Source organism: Schistocerca serialis, chromosome 11 (assembly GCF_023864345.2).
Source record: "Schistocerca serialis cubense isolate TAMUIC-IGC-003099 chromosome 11, iqSchSeri2.2, whole genome shotgun sequence".
Lineage (NCBI taxonomy): Eukaryota > Metazoa > Arthropoda > Insecta > Orthoptera > Acrididae > Schistocerca > Schistocerca serialis.
In genome coordinates, this window is record NC_064648.1 from 206,442,496 (window position 1) to 206,462,059 (window position 19,564).

Genomic DNA, 19,564 nt, shown 5'->3' on the forward strand with positions numbered 1-19,564 from the left:
AATTATAATGTATGATGAAGAAGTGATCTGTTGTACCGCTATAAGCTGTAAGGTGTGATGACTTTCAGCTGTTAAGCTCCAGATGGCAGCGAAGCTTTATTGATATGAAGATATGTATGAGGTTGCTTTTACTGAGGTTACTAGCTGATGTCCGCCCCCGGTAGCTGACAGAGAGCAAGCAGATGTGACACAACTAGAGGTGGTACTTGGAAAATTCTGTTCCGTATCAGGTATGAAGGTAAATGGAAACAAAAGTAAATTTCTAAATATAAAGCCGCTTGAGTGGGCGAACCATGTTAATGAACACAAAGCTCTTGGAATAGCATTGACAACTTCCCTTTTAAAAATGATTGCAATAAATTGGCGGGATATGGCAAGAAAAATCAAGGGAGCTTTGATTGAAAACTGTGAACATAGCGTAGACTAGTTCCAGAGAATACTGTTTATCAACACGTATATTTTATCCAAGGCCTACTACATAGCACAGGTTCTCACCATTCCATCAATGGTGGCGAAGACGACCATGTCCACCTTAGCAAAGTTTTTGTGGAAAGCGGAACTGCTTCGAGTGCCGGTGAAGACAGAAGTTTTGGATCCAAGCAATGGAGGAATGGCACTAACCGACATCAAGCCTAAAGCGACGGCAATGTATGTCAAACGAATGTGGAGCATAATGTGTAACGATCCAGGGTGCATTACAGCAAAACTATACGACCTTGTGAGGCCAGAAAGCGCAGAGCTGCCGATAAATACACAAAAAATAAGTTTCAAACCAAAACATGTTAGGGAGTATTATCTTGAACCAAGCTATCTCAGCAAAAAGCTTTTAAACTCCAAAAACGTTACAGCGAAGGCGATTTTAGCTGAAAGACGGAAACATCAAAGGAAAAATAACATAGAAACTAAATATGCTGGAATACCACGGAATGTGGTCTGGAAAAACATCAGTAGCGATGTTCTTTCGTCTGACGTGAGAACAGCGCGGTACAAGGCAGTCAGTAACATCATCAGCACTAATGAGCGCCGGCCGCTGTGGCCGAGCGGTTGTAGGCGCTTCAGTCTGGAACCGCGGGACCACTACGGTCGCATGTTCGAATCCTGCCTCGGGCATGGATGTGTGTGATGTCGTTAGGTTAGTTAGGTTTAAGTAGTTCTAAGTTCTAGGTGACTGATGACCTCAGATGTTGAGTCCCATAGTGCTGTCAGAGCCATTTGAAGCATTTTTGAACTAATGAGCCTCTCTTCGCCATCGGTTTAAGTGACACTAACCTCTGCAGCAAATGCAACCTCGTTGATGATGTGCCTCATCGTTACACATGTGGAGATCGGATTATCAACTGGAGGTGGACCAGGGAGAAAACTGCTCAAATAACAAGAACTTCAGCAAACAATGTACCGCCTAATATTTTCTTCAGACCAGAGGAAAGTTACTACCCTCAGGCAAAAAAATAACGCAAGGATTTGGTTAATGGACAAATATACAAGTTACATTTTTAACAATATTGGGAGCGATGAACATATTGATTACAAGATGTATATGAAAAAGGAATTCAAGAAAACACTTAAGTGTCAGAATCACTTAACTGGAATACTTTCTTTCAAATTCTGAAGGTGGCAGGGGTAAAATACAGGGAGCGAAAGGCTATTTACAATTTGTAAAGAAACCAGATGGCAGTTATAAGAGTCGAGGGGCATGAAAGGAAAGCAGTGGTTGGGAAGGGAGTGAGGCAGGGTTGTAGCCTCTCCCCGATGTTATTCAATCTGTATATTGAGGAAGCAGTAAATGAAACAAAAGAAAAATTCGGAGTAGGAATTAAAATCTATCGAGAAGAAATAAAAACTTACGTTGTTATTCTGTCAGAGACAGCTAAGGACCTGGAATAGCATCTGAACGGAATGCACAGTGTTTTGAAAGGAGGGTACAAGATGAACATCAACAGAAGCAAAACGAGGATAATGGAATGTAGTCTAATGCTGCGGAAATTAGATTGGGAAATGAGGCGCTTAAAGTAGTAAATGAGTTTTGCTATTTGGGGAGCAAAATAACTGATGATGGTCAAAGTAGAGAGGATATAAAATGTAGACTGGCAATGGCAAAGAAAGCGTTTCTGAAGAAGAGAAATGTGTTAACATCGTGTATAGATTTAAGTGTCAGGAAGTCGTTTCTGACAGTATTTGTATGGAGTGTAGCAATGTATGGAGGTGAAACGTGGACGATAAATAGTTTAGAGAAGAAGAGAATAGAAGCTTTCGAAATGTGGTGCTACAGAAGAATGCTGAAGATTAGATGGGTGGATCAGATAACTAATGAGGAAGTATTGAATAGGATTGGGGAGAAGAGAAATATGTGGCACAACTTGACCGGAAGAAGGGATCGGTTGGTAGGACATATTCTGAGACATCAAGGGATCACCAATTTAGTATTGGAGAGCAGTGTGGGGGGTAGAAATCGTAGAGGGAGACCAAGAGATGAATACACCAACAAGATTCAGAAGGATGTAGGGTGCAGTAGGTACTGGGAGATGAAGAAGCTTGCACAGGATAGAGTAGCATGGAGAGCTGCATCAAAACAGTCTCTGGACTGAATACGACAACAACAACAACAACAACAACAACAACGTCAGAATCACAGTAAGAAATATGCTAGCATGCTCCGATTTGTCTTCAACAGAATAGGTATAGGTTAGAGTGAATGGGTTGGGTCACGTTCCCGACCCTAACCTCACCTGCAAGTCACACATGAAAAATAAATCAGTAGTACAGCAGATACAAGACTATGACGGAAAAAACCTAGTTTCTGTTGTAAAGGAAGATGTTGTACTCCCTAAGGATGCGTTCAGAAGGCTGGAACTGACAAAACTAACAAGGCAGTGAAGTATTTTGCGGTGTCGCTGTTCGGGACTGCTCTTCTGTCCACGTAATTTACCCTGGAAGGAACACACATCAAGGATCTACTGACTGATTAATTTGGGTGTGGGAAATGATGATGAGGAACCTAGGGCTGCAGAAGAAGAAAATGTGCATGCTGAACTGCCACCAGTTGAAGGTGACAGCGAGGGTGATAAATTGTGCTACTGCTAAAGACTAATTTTTTGAATGCTGTAATTTATGACTGCAATTATCTGTCACCTCATTTATGGCACTACATCGTAAGCTAGCCATTTTTGTTACTGTTTTTGTGGAATAAAATAAAGTTGTTAAAAAAAAGTGGTCAGTCCGACAGAATGTCAATCCTTAGGGCCCGGGTCCGATTCCCGGCTGGGTCGGAGATTTTCTTCGCTCAGGGACTGGGTGTTGTGTTGTCCTAATCATCATCATTTCATACCCATCGACGCGGAAATTGCCGCCGTGGCGTCAAATCGAAAGACTTGAACCTAGCGAACAGTCTCACACACTAGCTGATAATAACCCACTTCGTTGGCGTTTCATTTTTCTGTCAGTAGTTTTATAAATGTAATAAAAGACCAAAAAAAACTGCAGTGAAAGACTTTTTCGTTTCGTTTTTTTTTTATTTGGGCGAATATCTTAAATATAAAGTCTTTACATTAAATAACATAACTTATGTTGAGATCAATGAGATTCTTCGTATGAACACCGATTTTTCTTTTTGTTTACCAGTTAAAATTATTGCTTCAATGATATTATGAAGTAGTTGATTGACACAAAATATTGTCCCATTACATAATCCGCGTGAGTTAATATTTCTTAATAGTATTACTGGGGATCCAGTTTTCACTTTCAAAGCGTGCAGAGCTATACCGGACAGATTTAATTAGAGAATAAGGTTTTCACTCTGCAGCGGAGTGTGCGCTGATATGAAACTTGCTGGCAGATTAAAACTGTGTGCCCGACCGAGACTCGAAATCGGGGTCTTTGCCTTTAACTGCTCTACCATCTGAGCTACCCAAGCACGACTCACGCCCGGTCCTCACAGCTTTACTTCTGCCAGTATCTCGTCTCCTACCTTCCAAACTTTACAGAAGCTCTTCTGCGAACCTAGCAGAACTAGCACTCCCGGAAGAACGGATACTGCGGAGACATGGCTTAGCCACAGCCTGGGGGATGTTTCCAGAATGAGGTAGGGGACGAGGTACTGGCAGATGTGAAGCTGTGAGGAGGGGTGCTGAGTCTTGCTTGGGTAGCTCAGTTGGTAGAGCACTCGCCCGCGAAAGGCAAGTCGTCCCGAGTTCGAGTCTCGGACGGGCACAAAGTTTTAATCTGCCAGGAAGTTTCATGTCAGCTCACACTCCGCTGCAGAGTGAAATTCTCACTCTGATATCCGTATGTCTACTGAATCCTATGAGCCCTCTTATTCTGAGGCGTAGCGCCATATACCGATCCTGCCTTGGAGGCGGTTAAGTGGGAGATGTGTCTTAGAGCTGGATAGTGACAGATGGTGACGAGAGACTGGATGCGCACGTAGTTTATGTATCAGCCGATAGAGGACAGTATTGGATGGGTACTGCGATTTAGTTTCGATTGTGCCCACTAGAGAGCAGTAAAGTAATAGAATGTATTTCTTAAACTGTTATAGTATTTTCATAAAGTGTTACTATGTCTTTTTGTGTATGTAAGCCGGCCGGAGTGGCCGAGCGGTTCTAGGCGCTACAGTCTGGAACCGCGCGAGCGTTACGGTCGCAGGTTCGAATCCTGCCTCCGGCATGGATGTGTGTGATGTCCTTAGGTTAGTTAGGTTTAAGTAGTTCTAAGTTCTAGGGGACTGATGACGTCAGAAGTCCCATAGTGCTCAGAGCCATTTTGTGTATGTAAAATGTTATAAATGTGTTTTAGCAGTATGAATGATGCGTGAGTGTGGTTTAAGACTAATATGAAGATAGTTGTTTAACGAGTTATGTAGTGGGATTTAGTGTGGGAACATTTCGAAGATGTATGGATGTGGACAAAGGGGATTTTTGTAGAATAGATTTGTAAAATAAGTTTATGGTAAAGGGAAAGTTAATTCAGGTATAAATAACAATAGTAAATAACTTTATGCATAAACAAAACTTCAGCATATTAGATAATTATGTCGGTAAAAAGTGCAGTCGTTAGGTTTCCTATTTTGCGATTGGTTATTGATGAAAAGCGCGGATTGATGCGGGAGAATGTTGTTTTGCTAATGGCTGTTGAGTAAACTGAGCAATGGTACTGGAATATTTTTCGCGCGCCTTTCTCTGCTGTTAGAGATGAGTTAGAGTATTCTAGAGAGGAGTCGGAGCGTAGCCATGAAACAGTTCGGACGTGTGTAGTAGTAGTTCCGATGGAAACGATAAGTTGCCCGATCTAGCAGTGTTTCATACATCAAAAGTGTGGTAAAGTGACGGCATAATTATTCCGATGGGCGTGTACAAATTTCGGAATTTTTAAGGGAATTTTGTGACGAGAAAAGACTCGTAAATTCGGCGTGGCGTATTGAGCAGGTCGGTGGCTAAAAACTGTGACTGCATTAGGTACCGACAGACCTAATATTTGGTGAGCATTCTCAACCAAAAACAATGGGTATTTGTGTAGCTATTACGTTTTCGGGAAATGCAACACCGTAAACTTGCTAACGTGAGTGAAAGGGATTGTGAGTGACTGTGTTAAGACTAGCACGGGCTTGGCAGTGATACTTGTTCACCTAAGTTTCAGAATATACTAATTGAGGACAAAATTTCCAACCTTTCATTTCTTGTGAAAACTTTCTCCCGAAACGTACATTAGTGACTTTAATTGCTGCCTGGTTCACGTCGAAGTACGATAGGTTTCGCTCGGCTTCCCTACTGATGATATGCTGAGACAATGTTCACAGGTAGGTGCAGGTACGTCGTCGTAAAAGGACGGAAAGAACCGCGCCGCCGCAATTCTTTCTTCATATTCTTGTACAAATATTTTAAATTAGCTATTTGTATCGATGGTATACGGTTAAAACTGAATGCATCGGTTACCAGTGACTGTAGATATTCGATGCAGAGCAAATTTATTTTTGGTTGTTTCTAGGTCCTTTGAATGGTGCCCTTGATGACACGCACAACATGCAACCGTCAAACCATTTAACGCCATACTTTTAGAAGCGTAGGTGGAGTTTCTGACGCGTCGGATATGAGTAATTTGTGTTCTGGAATGGTTTTCGGTAAAGGAGGCACATACGCAAGGTGTTTCGCATAACCCCAGGAAAACAAATCGGTGGATGCCAGGCGCAGAGGCCTAGGTGAGAACGCAGTGCCGCCATGGCAAGGAGGGCAATTTCGACGTTTTGGGAGGTGCTGATTCAAAAGTGTGGAGCGGCTTTCCATTCGCTGCTCTTGCACAACTATGGAAATTCTGAAGTTTAATTTACATTATCTCCTCCGAATGCGAAAACATTTTGTTGACACCGACCTACGTAGGGAGAAACTATCACGATAAAATAAGGGGAATCAGAGCTCGTACGGAAAGATATAGGTGTTCGTTCTTTCCGCGCGCTATACGAAATTGGAATCTACATCTAAGTGATTACTCTGCTATTCACAACAAAGTGCCTGGTAGAGGGTTCAATGAACCACCTTCAAGCTGTCTCTCTACCGCTCCACTCTCGAACGGCCCGCGGGAAAAATGAGAACTTAGATTTTTCTGCGCGAGCCCTGATTTCTGTTAATTTACCGTGATAATCATTTCTCTCTACGTAGGTGGGTGCGAACATAATGTTTTCGCAATCGGAGGAGAAAACTGGTGATTGAAATTTCATGAGAAGATCCCGTCGCAACGAAAAACGCCTTTGTTTTAATGATAGCCACTCCAATTCACGTATCATGTCTGCGGCACTATCTCCCCTATTTCGCGATAATACAAAACGAGCTGCCCTTCTTTCAACTTTTTCGATGTCATCCGTCAGTCCCACCTGATGCGGATCCCACACCGCACAGCAATACTGCAGAATAGGGCGGACAAGCGTGGTGTAAGCAGTCTCTTTAGTAGACCTGTTGCACCTTCTAGGTGTTCTGCCAATGAATCGCAGTCTTTGGTTTGCTCTACCCACAATATTATGTATGTGATCGTTCCAATTTAAGTTATTTGTAATTGTAATCGCTAAGTATTTAGTCGAATTTAAAGCCTTCAGATTTGCGTGACTTAATTTCCTTGTTCGCCACTTTTCGCACCATACAGATTTCTTATGTAACTCATTTTGCAAGTCGTTTTGTTCATCTGATGACTTTACAAGACGGTAAATGACAGCATCATCTGCAATCAATCTAGGACGGCTACTCAGATTGTCTCCTATGTCGTTAATATAGATCAGGAACAATAGAAGGCTTTCTAACACTTCCTTGGGGAACGCCGGATATTACTTCTGTTTTACTAGATGACTTTCAGTTTATTACTACGAACTGTGACCTTTCTGACAGGATATCACGAATCCAGTCGCACAACCGAGGCGATACTCCGTAGGCACGCAGTTTGGTTAGGAGACGCTTGTGAGGAATAATCGACGTCAAACGGGCCGACTTGGAGCAGGAGAGGCATCACAGGACATTTCAATTTCCAGTGCCCATACTTTTTCAAATAAATTCATAAAACTTTGTCAGTATCACCAGGAAGGATTCAGGATTCACACCCATTGCAGTGGAAGTTCTAAAAGATAACATAATAATTTTTTTACGTGCGAAATTTCATAATTTTTTCGCTTACTAATGACTGCATTTGTTGCTATAGGTACATTTTTCTTCATAAGTTAGAGAGATTCTTCGGTGAATTTTGCACATCATACATACCATACTCACAGGTGTATGAAACTCTAGAATTTATTTAATTTATGAAAAAATGAATGAACTGTTATATTTTAAACTTCGTGTTTAGAAAAAACACAAATTTTATTGTTAATTACCTCAATTTTTACCACAGTTTTTAATAGATTTGGAAAATTCTAGAATTTCATACACCTTTAAGTATTGTTTTATGCTGTGCAAAATTCGTCGAAGAATCTCTCTTACTTATGAAGTGTACCTATAGCAAGAAATGCTGCCATTATTAAGTGAAAAAAATGATCAAATTTCACACGTAAAAGAAATTACTTCGTTATGTTTTAGAACTTCCACTGCTATGAATGTGAACCCTTCCTGGTCATGCTGACAAAGTTTTATGAATTTATTTGCAAATTGAAATGTCCTGTGGTGCCTCTCGTGCTCCAAGTCATCTACATCTACATCTACATCCATACTCCGCAAGCCACCTGACGGTGTGTGGCGGAGGATACCTTGAGTACCTCTATCGGTTCTCCCTTCTATTCCAGTCTCGTATTGTTCGTGGAAAGAAAGATTGTCGGTATGCCTCTATGTGGGCTCTAATCTCTCCTATTTTACCCTCACGGTCTCTTCGCGAGATATACGTAGGAGGGAGCAATATACTGCTTGACTCCTCGGTGAAGGTATGTTCTCGAAACTTCAACAAAAGCCCGTGCCGAGCTACTGAGCGTCTCTCCTACAGAGTCTTACACTGGAGTTTATCTGTCATCTCCGTAACGCTCTCGCGATTACTAAATGATTCTGTAACGAAGCGCGCTGCTCTCCGTTGGATCTTCTCTATCTCTTCTATCAGCCCTATCTGGTACGGATCCCACACTGGTGAGCAGTATTCGAGCAGCGGGCGAACAAGCGTACTGCAACCTACTTCCTTTGTTTTCGGACTGCATTTCCTTAGGATTCTTCCAATGAATCTCAGTCTGGCATCTGCTTTACCGACGATTAATTTTATATGGTCATTCCATTTTAAATCACGCCTAATGCCTACTCCCAGATAATTTATGGAATTGCTGACCTGCTATATTGTAGCTAAATGATAAAGTATCTTTCTTTCTATGTATTCACAGCACATTACACTTGTCTACATTGAGATTCAATTGCCATTCCCTGCACCATGCGTCAATTCGCTACAGATCCTCCTGCATTTCAGTACAATTTTCCATTGTTGCAACCTCTCGATATACCACAGCATCATCCGCAAAAAGCCTCAGTGAACTTCCGCTGTCATCCACAAGGTCATATTTGTATACTGTGAATAGCAACGGTCCTATGACACTCCCCTGCGGCACACCTGAAATCACTCTTACTTCGGAAGACTTCTCTCCATTGAGAATGACATGCTGCTTTCTGGATCTAGGAACTCTTCAATCCAATCACAAAATTGGTCCGATAGTCCATATCCTCTTACTATGTTCATTAAACTACTGTGGGGAACTGTATCGAACGCCTTGAGGAAGTCAAGAAACACGCCATCTACCTGTGAACCCGTGTCTATGGCCCTCTGAGTCTCGTGGACGAATAGCGCGAGTTGTGTTTCACACGATCGTCTTTTTCGAAACCCATGGTGATTCCTACAGAGTAGATTTCTAGTCTCCAGAAAAGTCATTATACTCGAACACAATACGTGTTCCAAAATTCTACAACTGATCGACGTTAGAGATATAGGTCTATAGTTCTGCACATCTGTTCGACGTCCCTTCTTGAAAACGGGGATGACCTGTGCCCTTTTCCAATCTTTTGGAACGCTGCGCTCTTCTAGAGACCTACGGTACACCGCTGCAAGAAGGGGGGCAAGTTCCTTCGCGTACTCTGTGTAAAATCGAACTGGTATCCCATCAGGTCGAGCGGCATTTCCTCTTTTAAGTGATTTTAATTGTTTCTCTATCCCTCTGTCATCTATTTCGATATCAGCCATTTTGTCATCTGTGCGACAATCTAGAGAAGGAACTACAGAGCAGTCTTCCAGCTTTGGAAAAAGACATTTAACATTTCGGCCTTTCGTCTGTCATCCTCTGTTTCAGTACCATTTTGGTCACAGAGTGTCTGGACATTTTGTTTTGATACACGTACCGCTTCGACATAAGACCAAAATTTCTTACGATTTTCTGCCAAGTCGGCCCGTTTGACGTCCTACCCCCCCTACATGTGATTTGCAGAGTATCCATGTAGATGTAGATGTTCTGGTAAGTGTTAGCTGTAGTCACGTGTCGCCACTATAGTGGTTTTGGGTTGGTGTCTACGGTGGGCCCCAGACTCTATGGACTCAGTCCGTGTAGCCGGCCTCCCTCGGCCACAGCCGCGCTGTCGCAAACGGGAAGCAGTTTATAGAGCAAACAGGATATCAGCTGACCACAAGCCGCAAACCGCCTGCGGTCACCCTGAGGACATGATACCACCACTCCTATCCGCTCTTAATCCACGCACACACGTAAACATGTGAAGTAATCCCGCCGCACATCCGCAACGACCTCGTTATGCGAATACACATTCCTCTGACAGTATCTTCCCACTAAAGCTTAAACGTGTCCTTAAATGGCAAGTACCGGGTGCTCAAAAAGTCAGTATAAATTTGAAAACTTAATAAACCACGGAGTAATGTAGATAGGGAGGTAAAAATTGACACATTTGCTTGGTATGACATGGGGTTTTATTAGAACAAAAAAAAAAAAACAGCAAAGTTCACAAAATGTCAGACAGATGCGCGTCGTTTGGTGATGATCGTGTGCTCAGCCGCCACTTTCGCCATGCTTGGCCTCCCAGGTCCCCAGAACTCAGTCCGTGCGATTATTGGCTTTGGGGTTACCTGAAGTCCCAAGTGTATCGTGATCGACCGACATCTCTAGGGATGCTGAAAGACAACATCCGACACCAATGCCTCACCGTAACTCCGGACGTGCTTTACAGTGCTGTTCACAACATTATTCCTCGACTACAGCTATTGCTGAGGAATGATGGTGGACATATTGAGCATTTCCTGTAAAGCACATCATCTTTGCTTTGTCTTACTTTGTTATGCTAATTATTTCTATTATGATCAGATGAAGCGCCATCTGTCAGACATTTTTTGAACTTTTGTATTTTTTTGGTTCTAATAAAACCCCATATCATTCCAAGCATGAGTGTCAATTTGTACCTCTTTATCTACATTATTCCGTGATTTATTCAAATTTCAAATTTATACTGACTTTTTGATCACCCGGTACATCGACACTGGATGGATGTCTGTGATGAGCTAGTCTGCTGACGCTGTTCTCGCCCACTTGATCTACATCTACATCTACATCTACATGGATACTCTGCAAGTGCCTCGCAAAGGGTTCATGAAACCGCCTTCACAATTCTCTATTATTCCAATCTCGTACAGCGCGCGGAAAGAAAAAACACCTAGATATTTCCGTTACCAGCTCTCATTTACCTTACTTTATCGTGGTGATCGTTTCTCCCTCTATAGGTCGGTGTCAACAAAATTCCCATTCGGAGGAGATAGTTGCTGACTGAAATTTCGTGAGAAGGTTCGGTCGCAACGAAAAACGCCTTTCTTTTAATGATTTCCAGCCCAAATTCTGTATCATTTCTGTGACACTCTCTCACATATTTCGCGATAATACAAAACGAGCTGCCCTTCTTTGTACTTTTTCGATGTACTCCATCAGTCCTATCTGATAAGGATCCCACACCACGCAGCAGTATTCTAAAAGAGGACGGACAAGCGTAGTGTAGGCGGTCTCCTTAGTAGGTCTGTTACATTTTCTAAGTGTGTTCCTTCCGCTTTGCTGCGCGGAGTGGCCGCGCGGTTCAAAGCGGCATGCCACGGACTGCGCGGCTCCTCCCGCCGGAGTTTCGAGTCCTCCCCCAGACATGGGTGTGTCTGTTGTTGTTAGCATAAGTTAGTTTAAGTAGTGTGTAAGTCTAGGGACCGAAGACCCTAGCAATTTGTTACCTTAGGCGTTCACACACATTTGAATATTTTGAACCTTCCATTTCAAGTACTTCGTAATCGTAATTCCTAGGTATTTAGTTGAATTTACGGCCTTTAGATTAGACTGATTTATCGTGTAACGGGTTCCTTTTAGCACTCATGTGGATGACCTCACACTTTTCGTTATTTAGGGTGAACTACCAATTTTCGCACTATTCAGATATCCTTTCTAAATCGTTTTGCAGTTTGTTTTGATCTTCTGACGACTTTAGTAGTCTATAAACGACAGTTTCGTCTGCAAAAAAACAAAGACGGCTGCTCAGATTGTCTCCCAAATCGTTTATATAAATACGGAACAGCAAAAGGCCCATAACACTACCTTGGGGAACGCCACAAATCACTTCCGTTTTACTCGATGACTTTCCGTCAATTACTACGAACTGTCACCTCTCTGACAGGAAGTCATAAATCCAGTCACATAACTGAGACGATATTCCACAAGCACGCAATTTCAATACGAGCCGCTTGTGTGGTACAGTGTCAAAAGCCTTCCGGAAATCCAGAAATACGGAATCGATCTGAAATCACTTGTCAACAGCACTCAACAGCTCATGCGAATAAAGAGATAGTTGTGTTTCACAAGAAAGATGTTTTCTAAACCCCTGTTGACTGTGTGTCAATAGCCCGTTTTCTTCGAGGTAATTCATATGTTCGTACACAATATATGTTCTAAAATCTTACTGCATATCGACGTTAACGATATGGGCCTGTAATTTAGAGGATTACTCCTACTACCTTTCTTGAATATCGGTGTGGCCTGTACAACTTTCCAGTACCTGGGTACGGATCTTTAGTCGATCGAACGGTTGTATATGATTGTCAAGTATGGAGCTAATGCATCAGCATACTCCGAAAGGAACCTAATTGGTATACCGTCCGGACAATGAATACAGGCATGCATCAGTGCAAGAGGACGTGCTACTGAGTATTAGAGGTACCGGTGTGTACAGCAATCTGGACCACCAAGACCTCTGAAGGTCTCGCTGTATGGTGGTACAACATGCAATGTGGGGTTTTCATGAGCAATAAAAAGGGCGGAAATGATGTTTATGTTGATCTCTATTCCAATTTTCTGTACCGAACTGATACAATACATTTTTTTAAATATGTGTTCATGTATTCTCTAATGAAGGCTGAGTTCCTGTGGACATTAATGAAATCCCGATGCATTACTTGGTAGGGGCCTCCAAGACAATGACTTGCAATACCTGTCAGTAAGTATTTATCCATCTCTAATTATTATTATTGTTATGTATTTACATGTCAATACACTAAGGGTTTGTTGTAATACAGTGTTAGCAGAGTCCCTGGAGGTATTCCCTGACCTACTACACACTGAACCTTCACATCAGTTGCAGCAGTGCAGAATGCAATGGATACACTCTGTTCTGATGCTGAACCAGTATATGGAGATGTTCCACACACGTACATATGCATCACAGCAGCAGCAACAACATTCACATCCACAGCCTTCTGCATCACGAAATGTCACTTTATTTGGACTGTCAAGCAAGCAGGAGGAATGTAGCATGACAATAAGTGGCTATTACTGTACCTATATGTTGAAAATCGATTATATATGTATGTGTAAATAGATGTGCCCTATAAATTGTTTTCCTTTTTTTTTATTTTCAACCTCACCAATCAGTAACAACACTTACAGCTACAGTTTATAATATACAACTTGAAGTACAAAGCCGTGTGCCAGCATTAGTAGCTAACTGAGCTGAAAGAAATTCTAGAGAGAGATTGTACGACAGGAGAGCCATCTATCAGCTTCTGGCGGTGACACTGTACTATTTCATAGTTGTACCACGTTAACACAGAATGTGTTCAGCCTTACACAAAGTACTAATACATCTGAATGCTAAAACATAAAGACACACACACACACACGTCACAATGAACTTATGACATGGGTTTGAACTTAGTGCAATATTTCTTCAAAACAATAACTTTATAATGTAAATGGATAGAATAATGTAAATGGATAGAATATCATTGTTTTTGCAGTCCATCGTCGTATGTTAGTGAAACTAAAATATGAAACTGATGGATATGTAGTCTGAGATGTACAACCAGCGATATAAGTTTCACTAAGTTACAATCAGTAATCTTCTTTGGTCATGCCACTAATGAATGTGATGAAACTATCATAAAATTCTTTAGATGGACCAAAAACACAGCCATAAAAATTAATTGAATAGAAAAAAAATGAGATACATGCCTGCCAGACATTAAGATAACAAATTAACTCAAACACCTTGTTTTTAACCAATTTCATGTGGCTGCCTTTAACACAATAAGGGCTGTGGGATCCATAGAATGAATAGCAAACTTTTACTATTTACTATGAACCTACTCCCAACACTGCCTCTGATGTAAGGCAGCCATTAAGTGAGAATTGAGAAAAAACTATACATCCAACTAATAATTTCTTTCTCGCTCTAGATATGTGCAGCATGGGAGTTGGGAAGGATTATTGCCATTGTTGTAGCAGTCCGGATTCTGCAGCCAGTCTAGACGATAACTGCTGGAGGTGTGCGTCAGGATACTGTAGCAGCAAATAAACAAACACCAGAGTGTACTCGGGCGGATGTAGTTTTGATAGTGCTACATGTGTGAGGACAGGTGCTGTTAATCAGATAGCAATCCCAGTTTTGATAGCAGCAGGGGATATCAGCACTCCGCCGTAGCCAGAATATCTACAAAGGATCTGTTTCGCATATATATGTATGGCTGATCTTTAATATTCAAGTGGTGCAATTGAACATCCCGCCGTTATAATTCCGCTGCAATATTGCTACAATGTTGGTGCAAAGTCGTGATGTGTGGCTTAAGCCGTCGGCACACGGACCGTGCTGTCGAACGTAAACGTTGAGCGTGCCGAGTTCAACGTGCTGCTGCACGCTCAGGAACAATGCTACTCGTGCACACGGTACGTGGGCCCCAACGTGGTATGCGCGATCACAACGCACTCCAGCGGCAATTTGAGGGATGCTTCTAGTTCGTAAACCACACTGTTTACTCAACGGGCGCGCGTAAAATTCCCATGTTAGCTCTATTAAAACGCACATTTCCTCCATCGTCCACGAAAAGAAAAGTACCATGTCCAATCAATAAGGACACAGGGCTATGAAAGTTCCATTACATACAGTGTGGTACAAATTTGGAATACTTCTCCGCATAAGATAAACATTATTTCATCATTCCCACATTTTAGTACAACCCCATGGTCAGTCTTACTTCATCACTGTTCCTACCCAGTAGCAGAATCTCTGCAACATGTGAATTACGAAACGTCAAAGAAAAAGGAGCAAAATATCTTTATACAAGTAGCGCAAGCTGTCTTGTAGATTAAGCCAATCGAATGAAGTCACCCCTCAAAAAAAGGTGAACTTACATTTACATAACATCAATACATGAAATGGTTCAAATGGCTCTGAGCACTATGGGACTTAACACCTATGGTCATCAGTTCCCCTAGAACTTAGAACTACTTAAACCTAACTAACCTAAGAACAGCACGCAACAACCAGCCATCACGAGGCAAAGAAAATCCCTGACCCCGCCGGGAATCGAATCCGGGAACCCGGGCGTGGGATGTGAGAACGCTACTGCACGACCACGAGATGCGGGCAATCAATACATGACAATGACGCTACTCATTACGCTAAACCAATGACAGACAGAGAGCAAGTAATCGTAGTATATTACCCCTTGCAGAAAAACTTATCGTAGATATCTTACTAACTGAAATTTAATTATAACAAATTGTACCAATAACAATGCGGTTTTGGTGGATCTTCAGTGTGTCGCTGCCTTCAAATAGCCTACTCTCATAATACGCAAGTTACAATAATTTTTTCGCCACGAATATGACGTTTCTCATTGTTTTATTGCAACGGATCACACAGTTAACAACGGGTTTTCCAGTGATCCTCAATTTGCTGGTGCTCAGAAACGGCACATACACATATAGGCTTGAAATGAACGCCAATATGGCGCCTCACAACTCTGTACTGAAGGGAGACGGGGTGCCTGTGACGTAGGTGGCGTTGTGACATCTCATTGGTCGACGCTCAGACGCACGCTCAGAGTATCTGACATGCCAGACTCCCGAACGTGGTGTTCCACGCTATGACGTCAGAAACTCGCCCGCTCAACGCTCAACGTTCGGATGCACGGTCCGTGTGCCCACGGCCTTATGAGTAGCCGCTCACCTCCCGCCTAACTCTCATAGTACTTGCAGTGGATCCTAATGCGGTTTCGAATTCCTGTCTCATGGTCTGTATAGATGTCTGCTTATAACACATTACGACCCTCTTCAACTGTCGTCGGTCTCTGTCAGCCAACAGACGAGGTCAGCCTGTACGCCCTTGGGCTGTAGGTGTTCCTTCACGTTGCCACTTTACTATCAGATCAGAAACAGTGGACATAGGGATGTTTAGGAGCTTGACAATCTCGCGTACAGATGTGTCATTGGGTGTGACTTGTGTCATACGTCTGACCACGTTCAAAGTCTGAGTTCCGCGAAGCGCCCCATTCTGCTCTCTCACGATATCTGATGACTACTGACGTCGCTGATATGGAGTGCCTGGCAGTAGGTGGCAGCACAATGCAGATAATGTGAAAAACGTATGTTTTTGGGAGTGTCCAGATACTTTTCATCACATAGTGTATACAGGGTATTACAAAAAGGTACGGCCAAACTTTCAGGAAACATTCCTCACACACATAGAAAGAAAATATGTTATGTGGACATGCGTCCGGAAACGCTTACATTCCATGTTAGAGCTCATTTTATTACTTCCCTTCAAATCACATTAATCATGGAATGGAAACACACAGCAACAGAACGTACCAGCGTGACTTCAAACCTTTGTTACAGGAAATGTTCAAAATGTCCTCCGTTAGCGAGGATACGTGCATCCACCCTCCGTCGCACGGGATCCCTGATGCGCTGATGCAGCCCTGGAGAATGGCGTATTGTATCACAGCCGTCCACAATACGAGCACGAAGAGTCTCTACATTTGGTACCGGGGTTGCGTAGACAAGAGCTTTCAAATGCCCCCATAAATGAAAGTCAAGAGGGTTGAGGTCAGGAGAGCGTGGAGGCCACCGAATTGGTCCGCCTCTACCAATCCGTCGGTCACCGATTCTGTTGTTGAGAAGCGTACGAACACTTGGACTAAAATGTCCAGGAGCTCCATCGTGCGTGAACCAGATGTTGTGTCGTACTTGTAAAGGCACATGTTCTAGCAGCAGAGATAGAGTATCCCGTATGAAATCATGATAACGTGCTCCATTGAGCGTAGGTGGAAGAACATGGGGCCCAATCGAGACATCACCAACAATGCCTGCCCAAACGTTTACAGAAAATCTGTGTTGATGACGTGATTGCACAATTGCTTGTGGATTCTCGTCAGCCCACACGTGTTGATTGTGAAAATTTACAATTTGATCCCGTCGTAATGAAGCCTCATCCGTAAAGAGAACATTTGCACTGAAATGAGGATTGACACATTGTCGGATGAACCATTCGCAGAAGTGTACCAGTGGAGGCCAAACAGCTGCTGATAGTGCCTGCACACGCTGTACACGGTACGGAAACAACTGGTTCTCCCGTAGCACTCTCCATACAGTGATGTGGTCAACGTTACCTTGTACAGCAGCAACTTCTGCGACGCCGACATTAGGGTTATCGTCAACTGCACGAAGAATTGCCTCGTCCATTGCAGGTGTCCTTGTCGTTCTAGGTCTTCCCCAGTCGCGAGTCATAGGCTGGAATGTACCGTGCTCCCTAAGACGCCGATCAATTGCTTCGAACGTCTTCCCGTCGGGACACCTTCGTTCTGGAAATCTGTCTCGATACAAACGTACCGCGCCACGGCTATTGCCCCGTGCTAATCCGTACATCAAATGGGCATCTGCCAACATTGCACTGACTGCAAAACCACGTTCGTGATGAACACTAACCTGTTGATGCTACGTACTGATGTGCTTGATGCTAGTACTGTAGAGCAATGAGTCGCATGTCAACACAAGCACCGAAGTCAACATTACCTTCCTTTAATTGGGCCAACTGGTAGTGAATCGAGGAAGTACAGTACATTCTAACGAAACTAAAACGAGCTCTAACTTGGAAATTAAGCGTTTCCGGACACATGTCCACATAACATCTTTTCTTTCTTTGTGTGTGAGGAATGTTTCCTGAAAGTTTGGCCGTACCTTTTTGTCACACCCTGTATATGATTTTTGGCCCATCCCTGCCGACAGAATTTCGTGACATAATGTATACAGTCCTGAAATGATTCTTACTGTGCGAGAGTAGTGTGTGGGTTGGAATGGAGGGGGATTGGAGTGGGGAGAGAAGGATGAGCGATCAGGAGGGCGACAGAAGCAGTTGCGTCTGCTGTGATATGACACCAGAAGAAAAGGACTGACAGACCCTGAGCCAGCAGTGTGTTCACGGGCCACAGTGAACCCATGCTACGGTCCCTCACTGCAGTCTGTTAACGAATGAAGGAGCATACAGAATAGGTTCCTCGATATGTGAGAGACTGGAAAATTTCACAATAACAGAACCCGTTACATTGTACTCGACAGCGAGTGTTCGAGAGAGGCAGACGTATCGCCAGGAGTGCCCCAGAGTATAATCTGACAGACAGTATGAGCTGGTGATGTACAGGGAGGTGTAATTGTTGAGTGACTGTTAAGAGTACAAGATGAGTTACACAAAATTTCTAGGTGGTAAGATGAATGGTAGTTAGATCTAATTGCAGAAATATTGCAATGCGGCACTACCTGTATGCTGCTTGACAGAGTCAAGTAGATTAAGTATCTAGGTGCAACGTTGCACGCCAGCCGGAGTGGCCCAGCGGTTCTACGCGCTACAGTCTGGAACCGAGCGACCGCTACGGTCGCAGGTTCGAATCCTGCCTCGGGCATGGATGTGAGTGATGTCCTTAGGTTAGTTAGGTTTAAATAGTTCTAAGTTCTAGGGGACTGATGACCACAGCAGTTAAGTCCCATGGAGCTCAGAGCCATTTGAACCATTTGAACGTTGAACAGCTGTATGAAATGTAATTAGCATCTAAGGGTGCAACAGAGAAGGTGAATGCACGACTTCGATTGGTGGAATTTTAGGAATGTGCGGTTCATATGTTGTTGTTGTTGTTGTTGTGGTCTTCAGTCCTGAGACTGGTTTGATGCAGCTCTCCATGCTACTCTATCCTGTGCAAGTTTCTTCATCTCCCAGTACCTACTGCAGCCCACATCCTTCTCAATCTGCTTAGTGTATTCATCTCTTGGTCTCCCTCTACGATTTTTACCCTCCACGCTGCCCTCCAATACTGAATTGGTGATCCCTTGATGCCTCAGAACACGTCCTACCAATCGATCCCTTCTTCTAGTCAGGTTTTGCCACAAACTCCAAAAATGGCTCTGAGCACTATGGGACTCAACTGCTGAGGTCATTAGTCCTCTAGAACTTAGAACTAGTTAAACCTAACTAACCTAAGGACATCACAAACATCCATGCCCGAGGCAGGATTCCAACCTGCGACCGTAGCGGTCTTGCGGTTCCAGACTGCAGCGCCTTTAACCGCACGGCCACTTCGGCCGGCGCCACATACTCCTCTTCTCCCCAATTCTATTCAATACCTCCTCATTAGTTATGTGATCTACCTTCTAATCTTCAGCATCCTTCTGTAGCACCACATTTCTAAAGCTTCTATTCTCTTCTTTTCTAAACTATTTATCGTCCATGTTTCACTTCCATACATGGCTACACTCCATACAAATACTTTCAGAAACGACTTCCTG